This window comes from Limulus polyphemus, unplaced genomic scaffold, assembly GCF_000517525.1.
Source record: "Limulus polyphemus unplaced genomic scaffold, Limulus_polyphemus-2.1.2 Scaffold10425, whole genome shotgun sequence".
In the NCBI taxonomy this organism is placed as follows: Eukaryota; Metazoa; Arthropoda; class Merostomata; order Xiphosura; family Limulidae; genus Limulus; species Limulus polyphemus.
This window is the reverse complement of record NW_013676035.1, coordinates 1-10847: the sequence shown is the minus strand read 5'-3', so window position 1 is coordinate 10847 and position 10847 is coordinate 1. Positions and strand designations below refer to the sequence as shown.

The following is a 10847-nucleotide window of genomic DNA, read 5'->3' as shown; positions in this document are numbered from 1 at the left end:
GAAAAAACACGGGGGTGCTTAACTTTTTTCCAGGTGTATATAACAATACTTGTGACTACTTATCATCACTAGAATATCTAACACTATATTACAGTTTATCAGCACTGTAATCTGTAATACTCTGTGACGACTTATCAACACTTTAATAATATTTGTGACCACTTATCAACACTATAACCTGTAACAATGTTTGTGACAACTTACCAACACTATAACCTGTAACAATGTTTGTGACAACTTATCAACACTGTAACCTGTAACAATGTTTGTGACACTTACCAACACTATAACCTGTAACTTTCTATCTCATTATCCTCTTGTTGAGCAGACACTAAATCCTCTGCGAACTTTTGACTACACTTGTGATTTTCTTCAGAATCTAATCTTCTATCACAGATGGCGTTAACGAGAAAAGCTGAAAGCCAAGGTGAATTCTGTACAAATTACAGCAAGCGGTTTTCGGTATAAAAAAATATAAACAATAAATTCTTTAGTAAATAATAACCTTAAGAAATTATACCAAAGAGGATCAGCGTCGACCCAATGGCTGTAGTGCTATAGACAAATAATGAGAAGATTCTAAGTTCGAGGCTTACTCGTGACATGTTTTTGAGCATGATCTTTGCCTCTATTACTTCAGTTTTAGTTGTAGTGATTCTAGTTTTTAATTCTTTAACATGCTTTGCCTTTAAATCCTGTTCAAAGTTTATTTTTACTTACGAAAAAATAAAGAAATAAAAATCAGTAGTATGAATAGAGAGCGCTACGCGCTGTATTGTCGCATTTTGCTTTTTATTACACAAATGAATATTTTCAAATATTTAGTTTTGAATAATACAGTAGCCACCCCCCTCAGTGGCGCAGCGGAAAGTCTGAAGGCTTATAACGCTAAAATTCTTGCTTCGATACGGCACATATAGCCTATTGCCTAGCTTTGTGCTTAAGAAGAAACATACAAAATTATTACAGTATAAAAAAAAAAACTGTAGAAAAATATTTAGTGACAATATTTATTTACCAAGATTACTACAGGTCTGGCGCCCACTTTGCATAAACACTTACATTAATGCCTTACTTATTTAATTATTTTGCAGAACAACAAATTTTCTTTTCAGTTACACGATATACATACAAAGAAAACTGTGTACTTACCAAAATGAAATAACAAGACAAAACCAATAACAATCTTCATTTCTCTAGAACTTCGCACCACCCCTCAGAACAAGTAAATCTTTCAACGCTTTCAGGTAATTTTTTTTGTGAGGTCCACGACTGGATAGTATATAGCTTTATATTTATATGTCACCAAGTGTAGCTTTAAGTACTGAAATGAAATTATCTGCATTGTCATCGCATGAGAAGTTTTTTTTTTAAATCAAAGTTATTATTATTACTCTTACGTCAGAGGCAGGTAAAAGAAAACACGCTAAGTGGTTTGTTTGTACGTATCTATCAAATGACCGTATACCAGACAACATTATGAAAATCGACCAGTCATTTGGACCATTACAGTTGTTGTGCAGCTCAATTCTAATTAATGTATATGTATAATAATATATACAGGATGTATTACAGTGATACGTACGTACAGTAATATACGTATGTGTGCAGGTTTTTTTTTTGCAATGATACAAAGTGTTTGAACCTTTGTTAGATATACAACCTTTCATTGTAAGTTTAATACGAGAGTATTATTTAGTTTATATAGTGCGAATGTTAAAGTAAGTTATTTTTAGAAGCAATATTTATGGCAAGTTTGCTTACAAATCATTTGTTGTGTAGTTCAATTCAAACTTCTGAATTTTTCTCGTTGCTTTAAGTGAGTATTGTTACATCATAACGTCTCGTAGTGGAAAGTTCTAGGCCTCAGTCTGGCAATATACATATAGGAGACCAAGTTAGTGCAAGTAAATAAGTTAATAAAACTAAAAGTGAAGTTAGATTGGGTGATCGTGAGTTTAGCCATAAAGTGTGTATAGTGGCGACTTTTTGAAGTGTAATAATCGCAGATTGTATCATAATAACAGAGCAGAGAAGAATAATTCGACTTGTCAATTGGGCTCTAAAGTAACTGAACCAGCCTGTGTAGACTTTTGACGTAAAAGAGAATTATTTAAAGCTATGGATACAAATGTGGTAACGAACAATGTAACGTAAGTGAATTTATCACTGATTGTATTGTGATAACAGAGTAGAGGAGAATAATTTTTGTTAAAGGAGGTAAAAAAATAACTGAACCTACCTGTGTGGACTTTTGTCGTAAAAGAGACAGTTATTTAAAGCTCTGGATACAACTGTGATAACCAATAGTGTAACGAATTTTTGTACACGCGTTTGACTTGTTTTAAATATATTATTTTAAAATCAGTGGATTGTGTGCTGTGCATTTATTGTTGAAATTTATCATCAACAAATCACAGACACCTACTGTAAAGAATCTGGCCCATATATGCATACTTAAAAAAACCTGGGAGGTGGGCGCAAAACAACAACAAAACACCAAAGAGATAACCTTAGCTAATAATATCAACGTAGAGAAATAAAAAGTACTTATATCTTATGTTATATGTTTTTGTTGGTATTGGATTTTATTTATTACGTATAGCATCCACCGATAGCGGGCGTCCTGATAGGGAAAAAACAATTATGAAGTGATCGAATTGTTAGTAGAGTTTTACTTAGATACTTTTAACAAATCTTTTTACACTCTCAGTTTTTTGGATTTCATACAGTTTGTTAGATAAAACTTTTCCAAATGTTTATTTATACTTCGGTCCGAGAATCTAATTTTGAAGCACACATTATTTGCATAAGAACAGTACTTAATATTTTCCTTTATTAATGAATGTTGTTAGATAGACAATTTAATTTTGAAGCAAGTTTTGGCTTAGTATATATAATGCTTTATTAGAGGGAATTGAATATTTTTTTTCATTTATGTTCATAAATGGTTAATTTTGTTTGTTCTCATGAATATTTAATCAACGACAAGATTTTTTTTTTGTAATCCCAGCGACAACGAAAGATAATTGAACGAAAGCGTTTAAACAGGCTGAGAGCTTATCGATGTTTGTGTTAAATGCACTCAAAGCAAATCGCTTCAGTAAAGTGGAAACTAAAAATATTGAATTCAGTTTTAAAATGTAATAACTTACTACATATATTTATATCTCAAATACGTTTTATGGAAACTATTCGGATATTTCATTTACTCCTAAATTAAAAAAAGAAGAACAAGAACTCCAATTAAAAAGCTTCATATATGTTTGTTTGATACAAGATTTTACCTTATGCATTATTTCGGTCCATAGATGGCACTCAGAGCAACTACAACTTTACAACGTAATTCATTGATTAAAACTTTAATATATATATATATAAAGAAATAAAAGAATGAAATACGTAAAATACTCATTTCGAAAAACTAAACAATTTAGTATAAAAAAATTCAGTTATACGATTGAAGCATTGACGAACGTATTGAATCAGATGTTTTCTGATTCATTTGTGATAATAATGTACTACTAGTAAAACAAATATTAAAATTTGAATAAAATAAACAATGCATTGATAACGTATTTTGAACTTAGTATATTAAGTTACAGTGTTTGGTAGTTAGCCCCTTTTATCACAAACAATAACATCATTATTGATGGGTCGAAAAACGTGGTTAGATCGGATCATTTTCAAAAACAAATGGAAAAAATAAAAAAAAAGACAGCCAAACCATCCTCAACGAGTCTTTATTAAAACTTTAAAAATCAATGCAATATTATTAGAAACGTTGTCATGTTTTCCATAAAAAACTAAATTAGTTTATAAGCATAATACAACAGTAAACAAAAACATTTGTTTTTAAATTTTAGAAACGAAATAGAAAAAGGCAGCTACTTCCAACGATATGTCCGTTTGTTGCCTGGTCTTCAGTCGAACTGACAGATGAATACCAAAAATAGAATAATGGAACAAACAGGCGATACTGCAACTTTCATAGAAGTGTTAGGGTTAACACAAGAGTAATTCGTACAGTTAACCTTATAGGCCCGTTGGACAATTGCTCTTGCAACGTAAATGTTACTTTCTATAAAATATTCTATTTCTCTTTCACAACTTGAATTCTTCACTGCGTCTTCGTGACACGAGTGCAACTTGCAGAAATTCCTGTTGAACAAAAAAACAAAAAATATCGATATGTTATGTACAACAAAGAGATGGCTCTATTGTAGGCTTCAGATTCTGGTGGGTATACTTGAGACTAGTAGATGGCTCTATTGTAGGCTTCAGGTTCTGGTTGGTGGCTTTACTGTGGAACTAGTCTCAAGTATACCCACCAGAATCTGAAGCGGTGGGTGGTTCTACTGTGGGTTTCAGATTCTGGTGGGTGGTTCTACTGTGAGCTTCAGATTCTAGTGGGTGGTTCTACTGTGGGTTTCAGATTCTAGTGGGTGGTTCTACTGTGAGAATCTGAAACCCACAGTAGAACCACCCACCAGAATCTGAAGCCCACAGTAGAACCACCCACTAGAATCTGAAGCCCACAGTAGAACCACCCACCAGAATCTGAAGCTCACAGTAGAAACACCCATCAGAGACTTTGGGACATAACATAATGTTTTGGGACAACATGGGACCTATTGGTTCATCTCGACTGTCCCATTCTCTATACTAAACTATTAATAAATAAATTTAAAAAATCTTAAAGCCAGCCCTTATCATTCATATACTTATCAAGCTTTCTCTTAAACTCACTTATATTTACTGCCTCCACAACATCAGAAGGCAGCCCATTCCAAAGGCCAACTATCCTGTTAGAAAAATAAAACTGTCTTACCTGAAGATAATTTCTACCTTGCCAAAATTTATATTCGTATCTCCTAGTCCTACTGTTCTTACTGTTAAGTATGAAAAAAGATGATGCATCAACACTATCAATTCCTTTTACAATTTTAATCCTATCAATCAGATACCCTATAGCTCTTCTTTTTTCAAGAGAAAACAATTTGAGAGATTTCAATCTTTCCTCGTATGACAACCATTCCATCCCAGGCACCATTCGAGTAACCCTCTTCTGAACCCTTTCTAACAGTTCAATGTCCTTCCTAAGGTAAGGAGTCCAGGACTGAACACAATACTTCAAATGTGGCCTAACCAGTGACCTATACAATCAAAGTTAACATTTTTCTAAACTGAAGATATATTTCCGATATTTATTTGATTGCACTCATAAAAAGCTTTCTCGACTTGTACTGCCCTCTACTGGCGTAAATCATGCACATGTTAATCACTTCGAGATTGGTCATAACTAATCAAACCAATTCACACTGGAACTGGGAAGGACAGGTGGGAAATGTGATAAAAGGTAAGTATCTATAGGAAATACATTTTCAGTTTAGGAAAATGTTAACTTCCGATACGATATCTTACCTCCTCTCACAAAAAAAGCTAGAATCCCACATTGAACTGGTGGAGGGCCGATGAGAAGGCAATCTCCCTTTAGGAAGTGCCCAACGGAAGACCATAAGGCGTGATAAGGGATTAAAAACAACACACCAGTGGGAGACCACACCAATCCTGAGCCAGATATACTCTTCGTTCTTTAGTAATGTGTCACCAACACGTAAAGGGTGGTAACTTGGAGGGGGGGGGGCAAAAATACAGAAATAGTGTGTGTAGAGTGGCTAGGGTGTGACAGACTGTAAATGGGAGTTCAACCTCAATTAACACCTGGCAGCATCCGGAATTGTACATCAAGTCCACAGTAGGAAGAGGGTCCTCTACCTTTCACCTCAAAAACGGGTACTGACGGGGAAGAGGAGCTCCCATACCAAGGACCTGTCTCCACATCTCTGCACCTCCAACACAACCAACACCAGATTCACCAGGAACAGACATCTAGCAGATGGTAGGAAGGAGGAGAGCCCAGGTGGGTGCTCATCTCTGGTCAAAAACCTGGCAGCATTGGGAATTTATCGTCCAGTTTGTGGTACGAAGAGGGTACCAGCCAAACACATTTGAGGACTTATGTGGCTGGAATGTCTCTGACCAACACCCAATTCCCGGGAAGACATCCAGAGGGGCAAACTGTATTTTTATATTTTTCGTTTATATATATGGTAGAATGTTACATCCAACTCCTGGTGGCATCTGAATTGTACCTTAGGTCTGTGTTATTAAGGGTGTCACGCTATTGCTCCACTCTCAAATTGAGTGGTATTGTGCATTCAGGAAAAGGTGAGGATTTCATGAAAGAAACAAACAGACTCTGGAACCAAGGACGAGAGCAGTATGTACCATATAGCCTCAGAGAGGCCTGACCTGACAAAGGAGGTGGTGGGAACAGAACATTCTAGAAGGGCAATGATGGAACATAGGAACTGGGAGATAAGTACAAAACATAACATATCTGAATAACAAACCCACCAAAGGGGGAAAAAGATCTGGCCAAGTCCCACGAAACGACACGTGACTTAGAGGCATACTCGGGGTGGGGGTGGGAGGCTGTCCAAATTCAAAACTAAAAGATCACTGAAAACCTTGTTAGGACAATCATTAGTGTGTTCTGATTACAACATGAAAGTGGTCAACTTCCAATGGACCAAAGCGGTCACTTCATGAAAGTATGCTGCCACAGTAAGAGCAGTCGTGGTCGTGACCACATAACTCCCTAAATGGAATGAGGAGAGAAGATAAAATAATATAAATTGTAACTCTTCCAGGAACAGAACGAAAACTTAAAATAACAAACTAACTGAAGGAGAAATCCATGAAAGTAAAAACGTGTGGATAGTTTAATTAAATCGCAAGGGTTTGTTTGTTTGTCATTAAGCACAAATCCACACGATGGGCTATCTGTGCTCTGCCCACCACGGGTATCAAAACTCGGTTTCTAGCATTGTAAGTCCGCAGCTATAGTCCGCTGTGCCACTGGGGGCTAACCGTGAGTGAAAAACACGTGGACTGCTAATCGAGAAGTGATTAACATGTGCATGATTAGAAAGGGGCTAGTTAAAATAGGGGTAATGTCACACTCCTATTGGTGGAAGGTTGCTGCATGATCATTTGCAAGTTAGTGTGAAGTAATAAGCGTGAGTAACAAAATTAGTGGCAAGCGAAAATTTGCGCCGATAGAGGGCAGTACAAGTAGTTAAAGCTTTCTGTGAGAGAAGGTAAGATACCGTATCGGAATTATAACCTCTTTAGACTTGTATTCAATATTTCTGTAGATACAACCTAAAATCCTATTTGCCCTACCACTAGCAACAGCACACTGCTTGGATGGCTTAAGAGACTGATCAACCACTACATCAAGATCCCTTTTTTTCATGACACTGTTCAGGTTATTCCCATCCAAATTACACTTACAATTAAAATTATGATAACCCACATTCATCATCTTGCATTTATTATAATTATAACCCATTGCCATTTATTTGCTCAACTCACTAAATGATCTAAATCCTTTTGTGTAAATCAGCAGCATCCTCTTCACAGCTAGCAACATCCATGACCTTAATATCATCTGGAAATTTAATTAATTTATTGATCATTCCTTCATCTGTCGTGGATGTTAATCGAAAAGATCAAAGGTCATAAGACTGAGCCCTGAGGTACCTCACTTGTAACATTAATCCAGTTTGGCTGAACTCCATTTGTAACAACCCTCTGCTTTCTTCCATCCCTTATGTAGCACCTTGTCAAATGCTTTCAGAAAATCCAGATACACCAAATCTACACCCTTACCCTCATCTACATAAGTAGTAACCTTTTCAAAGAATGTTAAAAGATTTGTAAGGCAATATTTTCCCTTAGTGAAACCACGTTGACTATCCAATAAAATTTCTAAACTTTGTTAAATGACTTTTGAATGCATCTTTTATCAGACTTTCCAAACTTTTACCACAACTGATGCAAGACTGATGGTCCGATATTTACTGGGACAATTTTTATCACCTCCCTTGAAAGGAGGAGTAACATTAACTAACTTCCAATCCTCTGGTAACTGCCCACTATTCAAGGACTTACAAGAAATAGTAGCAAGTGACTTACTTATCCAATCCATAACCTCCTTCAAACCCTTGGGGAAATATTATCTGGTCCAGAAGCCTTATCGTTCTTTAAACTTCCTATTTTTTTTAAACAAGTTCAAATTTAATGCAGTCATCTTGTTCGATCCTGTCTCCATCTATCAACTGTTCAAGATGTGGAATACTGCTTAAAGCTTCGTCAGTAAAAACTGAAGAAAAAGCAAAATCTAATAACCCTTCTCATAATAATCAGATACGAATCATCCTTTATCATCCCTCAAGGGTCCTACTTCATCCTAACATTTTTTTACCCTTAAAGTTTACCTTGAATATTTAGAAATTTATCTTTGAAAATTTTCCACATCTGATCAGTCTCTCCAAATAACTTAGCTCCTCAATTCACAACAGATATTGTTTTATAGAATCTCTTCAAAATTAGTATTTTTTTAAAATTGTAACCAAAATATCATTATTCCTTATCTCCATGTGCAACAAAACATTGAACCTAATAGAGAAATAAACACGTGCACCCACAAAAATATTATCAGTGATATACTATATACAATTACTGTCCATTTTCGGTGGAAGAATGGAGAAAACCCAACCACTCTCAAGTTATCGAGAAGACAGTAACCTCAAAAAGAAATATTTGCAATTTATCCACTAGATGGCGATAACAATGCCAGTTCTTTATTTTTGTTTCATTGAAAATATACAAAATTAACAGACGTCTGATCAGAGCTTTACGAGCGAGTTAATGTTTATAACCTTCTGCTAGCTTACCAAAGTCTAATACTTTTGGGCTATGAAATAAACAATATTTATACACAATTAGATAGCAACCAATCGCAACTTAGGTTCTATTTTATATCAACTCTTTTCACTGGTTGTTTAGCAAAGCTACACAATAGCTCTATCTTCACATACCCCTTTCTTATTTTTGACTGGAAGGAAGGCAGCTAGTGAACAGGACCCAAAAGCCAACTCTTGGGCCACTCCCTTCTGATTGAATAGTAGGATTTGAACGTCACGCATATGACGATCTCACAGTCCCAAAGTCAGGAAAACGTTACTTTGGTAACAAGAGGCGAATCATGTGCTTTCTGTTTTACGGTGTGGTCACTCTAACGATTATACCAGATCACTCTCGAAGTCCGACTATTCGTTACTCCTACGTCGTGCCATTACAAGGGGACTCGATGTTAGCTCCACATGGACCACTATAACTTATCGTTCAATCTTTTATAAACTATAAATTAAAATTGTCAATCACAAATTTAGAAAAATCATTACACAATTAATAATATTGTAATGCAATTTTCAAAGATTGAGCTTTTTACTAAAGTTTCTGTTGCTTATCCTTTGCGTCTACAAATTCTTATCTCTTAAAATAGAGGGTCAGCTCGATATTCCGCTAGGGATTTGACAATTTCTAAAGACGCAAGCGATAAAAATCGATAGAACACTTTTACTCCCTGACCCACCTTTTTGAATATCACGAACACAAGAGTGCGGACTTAAGGGAACATGACTAGAGCTCGGATTTAACCATCTTGTATATAAACTTTTGCCATCACTGGGGACGGGTACTTTTGCTTGTCACAAATATTTTGAAATCCACCCCATTCCAAACCAGCTTCACGCTTGTCCCCTATGAAATGACTGTTCCTATTTTAAGATTCTCAACATAATGAATCCAGTAGCCCTCACCTGACAACACCTAAATATTCTACGAAAAGATAGGTGAGATGGACGCTGTCCACATCCTGACGTACAGTTTTCAATGAATTAATAGCAAGATGAAGAATAATCAGGAACACGCGACAAGACCATTAACCCAAATGGCCAAATTAGGGGAAAAACATCTCGTAACAGAAACATTATTGGCCGAGAGGGGCTTACGTAGGAAATTTTTATTTCACGTTAAACTCACCAGCAAACACTTTCTGGATTTTCTTTTATCACGGCCTCTTTGTCTGTCATGGACCGTTTGAACTGTCTCGAGCATGATGTAGTCTCGTTAATAGCCTGTTCAATGTCACATACAGAAGGAGTGATTCCTGTAAAAAAAAATAATAATAATCCATCTTAAAACAAAAATTTTGTTTTTCTTATTATCCACTGAAAGCTGTTTAAATTTTGAATACTGATAATCCCAGAGAATCACAAATCTAGCGGTAATCTTTTAATCTGGATGGATAAATGGTGAACAAAATTTGGGGAAACAAATCCTGGATTTTAGCGTTTTAAGTTCGTAAACTTTTATGTTCTGCCCTAAATTCTGTCCTTTCTTCTTCTGGCATAATTTATATTATAAAAACATTTTTATTGTTATTATATTAAAAATGTTGAAGCTTTCTTGGTTAAAGAAACTAAATTTACATTATAGCGTCGATGATAATTAAACTGTAAAGTGCAAAATATTACAGTGGCCCTGTAAACGTGGGCCATAGACACACGAGTTCGCTAGTAAATATAGTTTTGAGTACCATACATCGCCAGAAATGTACACAGCTACGAAACACTGCCACCCCTCTAAAGATTTTATTAGTGTTACGTAAGGTGAAAGTTGTAAGACAGTCCTTCAAAATTTTTGCATTTTATAAAGTCGTATATTTGGAATCAGACGCGGTGGTGATACTTTGTATCGCTTTATTTAAAATTACATAGGCAGAGAATTCGGATACAACTTATAACACACGCGGATAAACTGAACAGTAAGCATATTATTTACCAGATAAGACTGATAATGAAAGTGTAGTTAAGAGTACAAGCGTTTCTTTACTGTTATTTGAATCCTAGGCACTAACTTAATACCACAGG

The 10847-nt window shown here is 35.5% G+C and overlaps 2 long non-coding RNA genes across 2 annotated transcripts in view; both read right to left on the bottom strand.

The window, feature by feature from the left end:
- The window catches only part of LOC111083630, a 3631-nt gene extending 2138 nt beyond the window's left edge, over positions 1–1493 (bottom strand). The window contains exons 1-2 of the long non-coding RNA XR_002609151.1: positions 1153–1493; positions 280–415 (exon numbers count right to left, since the gene is read on the bottom strand). This is a non-coding gene — a long non-coding RNA (uncharacterized LOC111083630). The remainder of the gene's footprint in view (positions 1–279; positions 416–1152) is intronic.
- A 2232-nt stretch (positions 1494–3725) lies between these two features.
- LOC111083629 lies at positions 3726–10099 on the bottom strand. Its single transcript, XR_002609150.1, has 2 exons — positions 9958–10099; positions 3726–4161 (listed from the first exon to the last, which is right to left on the bottom strand). It is a non-coding gene; the product is annotated as an uncharacterized LOC111083629 (long non-coding RNA).
- Positions 10100–10847: the final 748 nt, after the last annotated feature.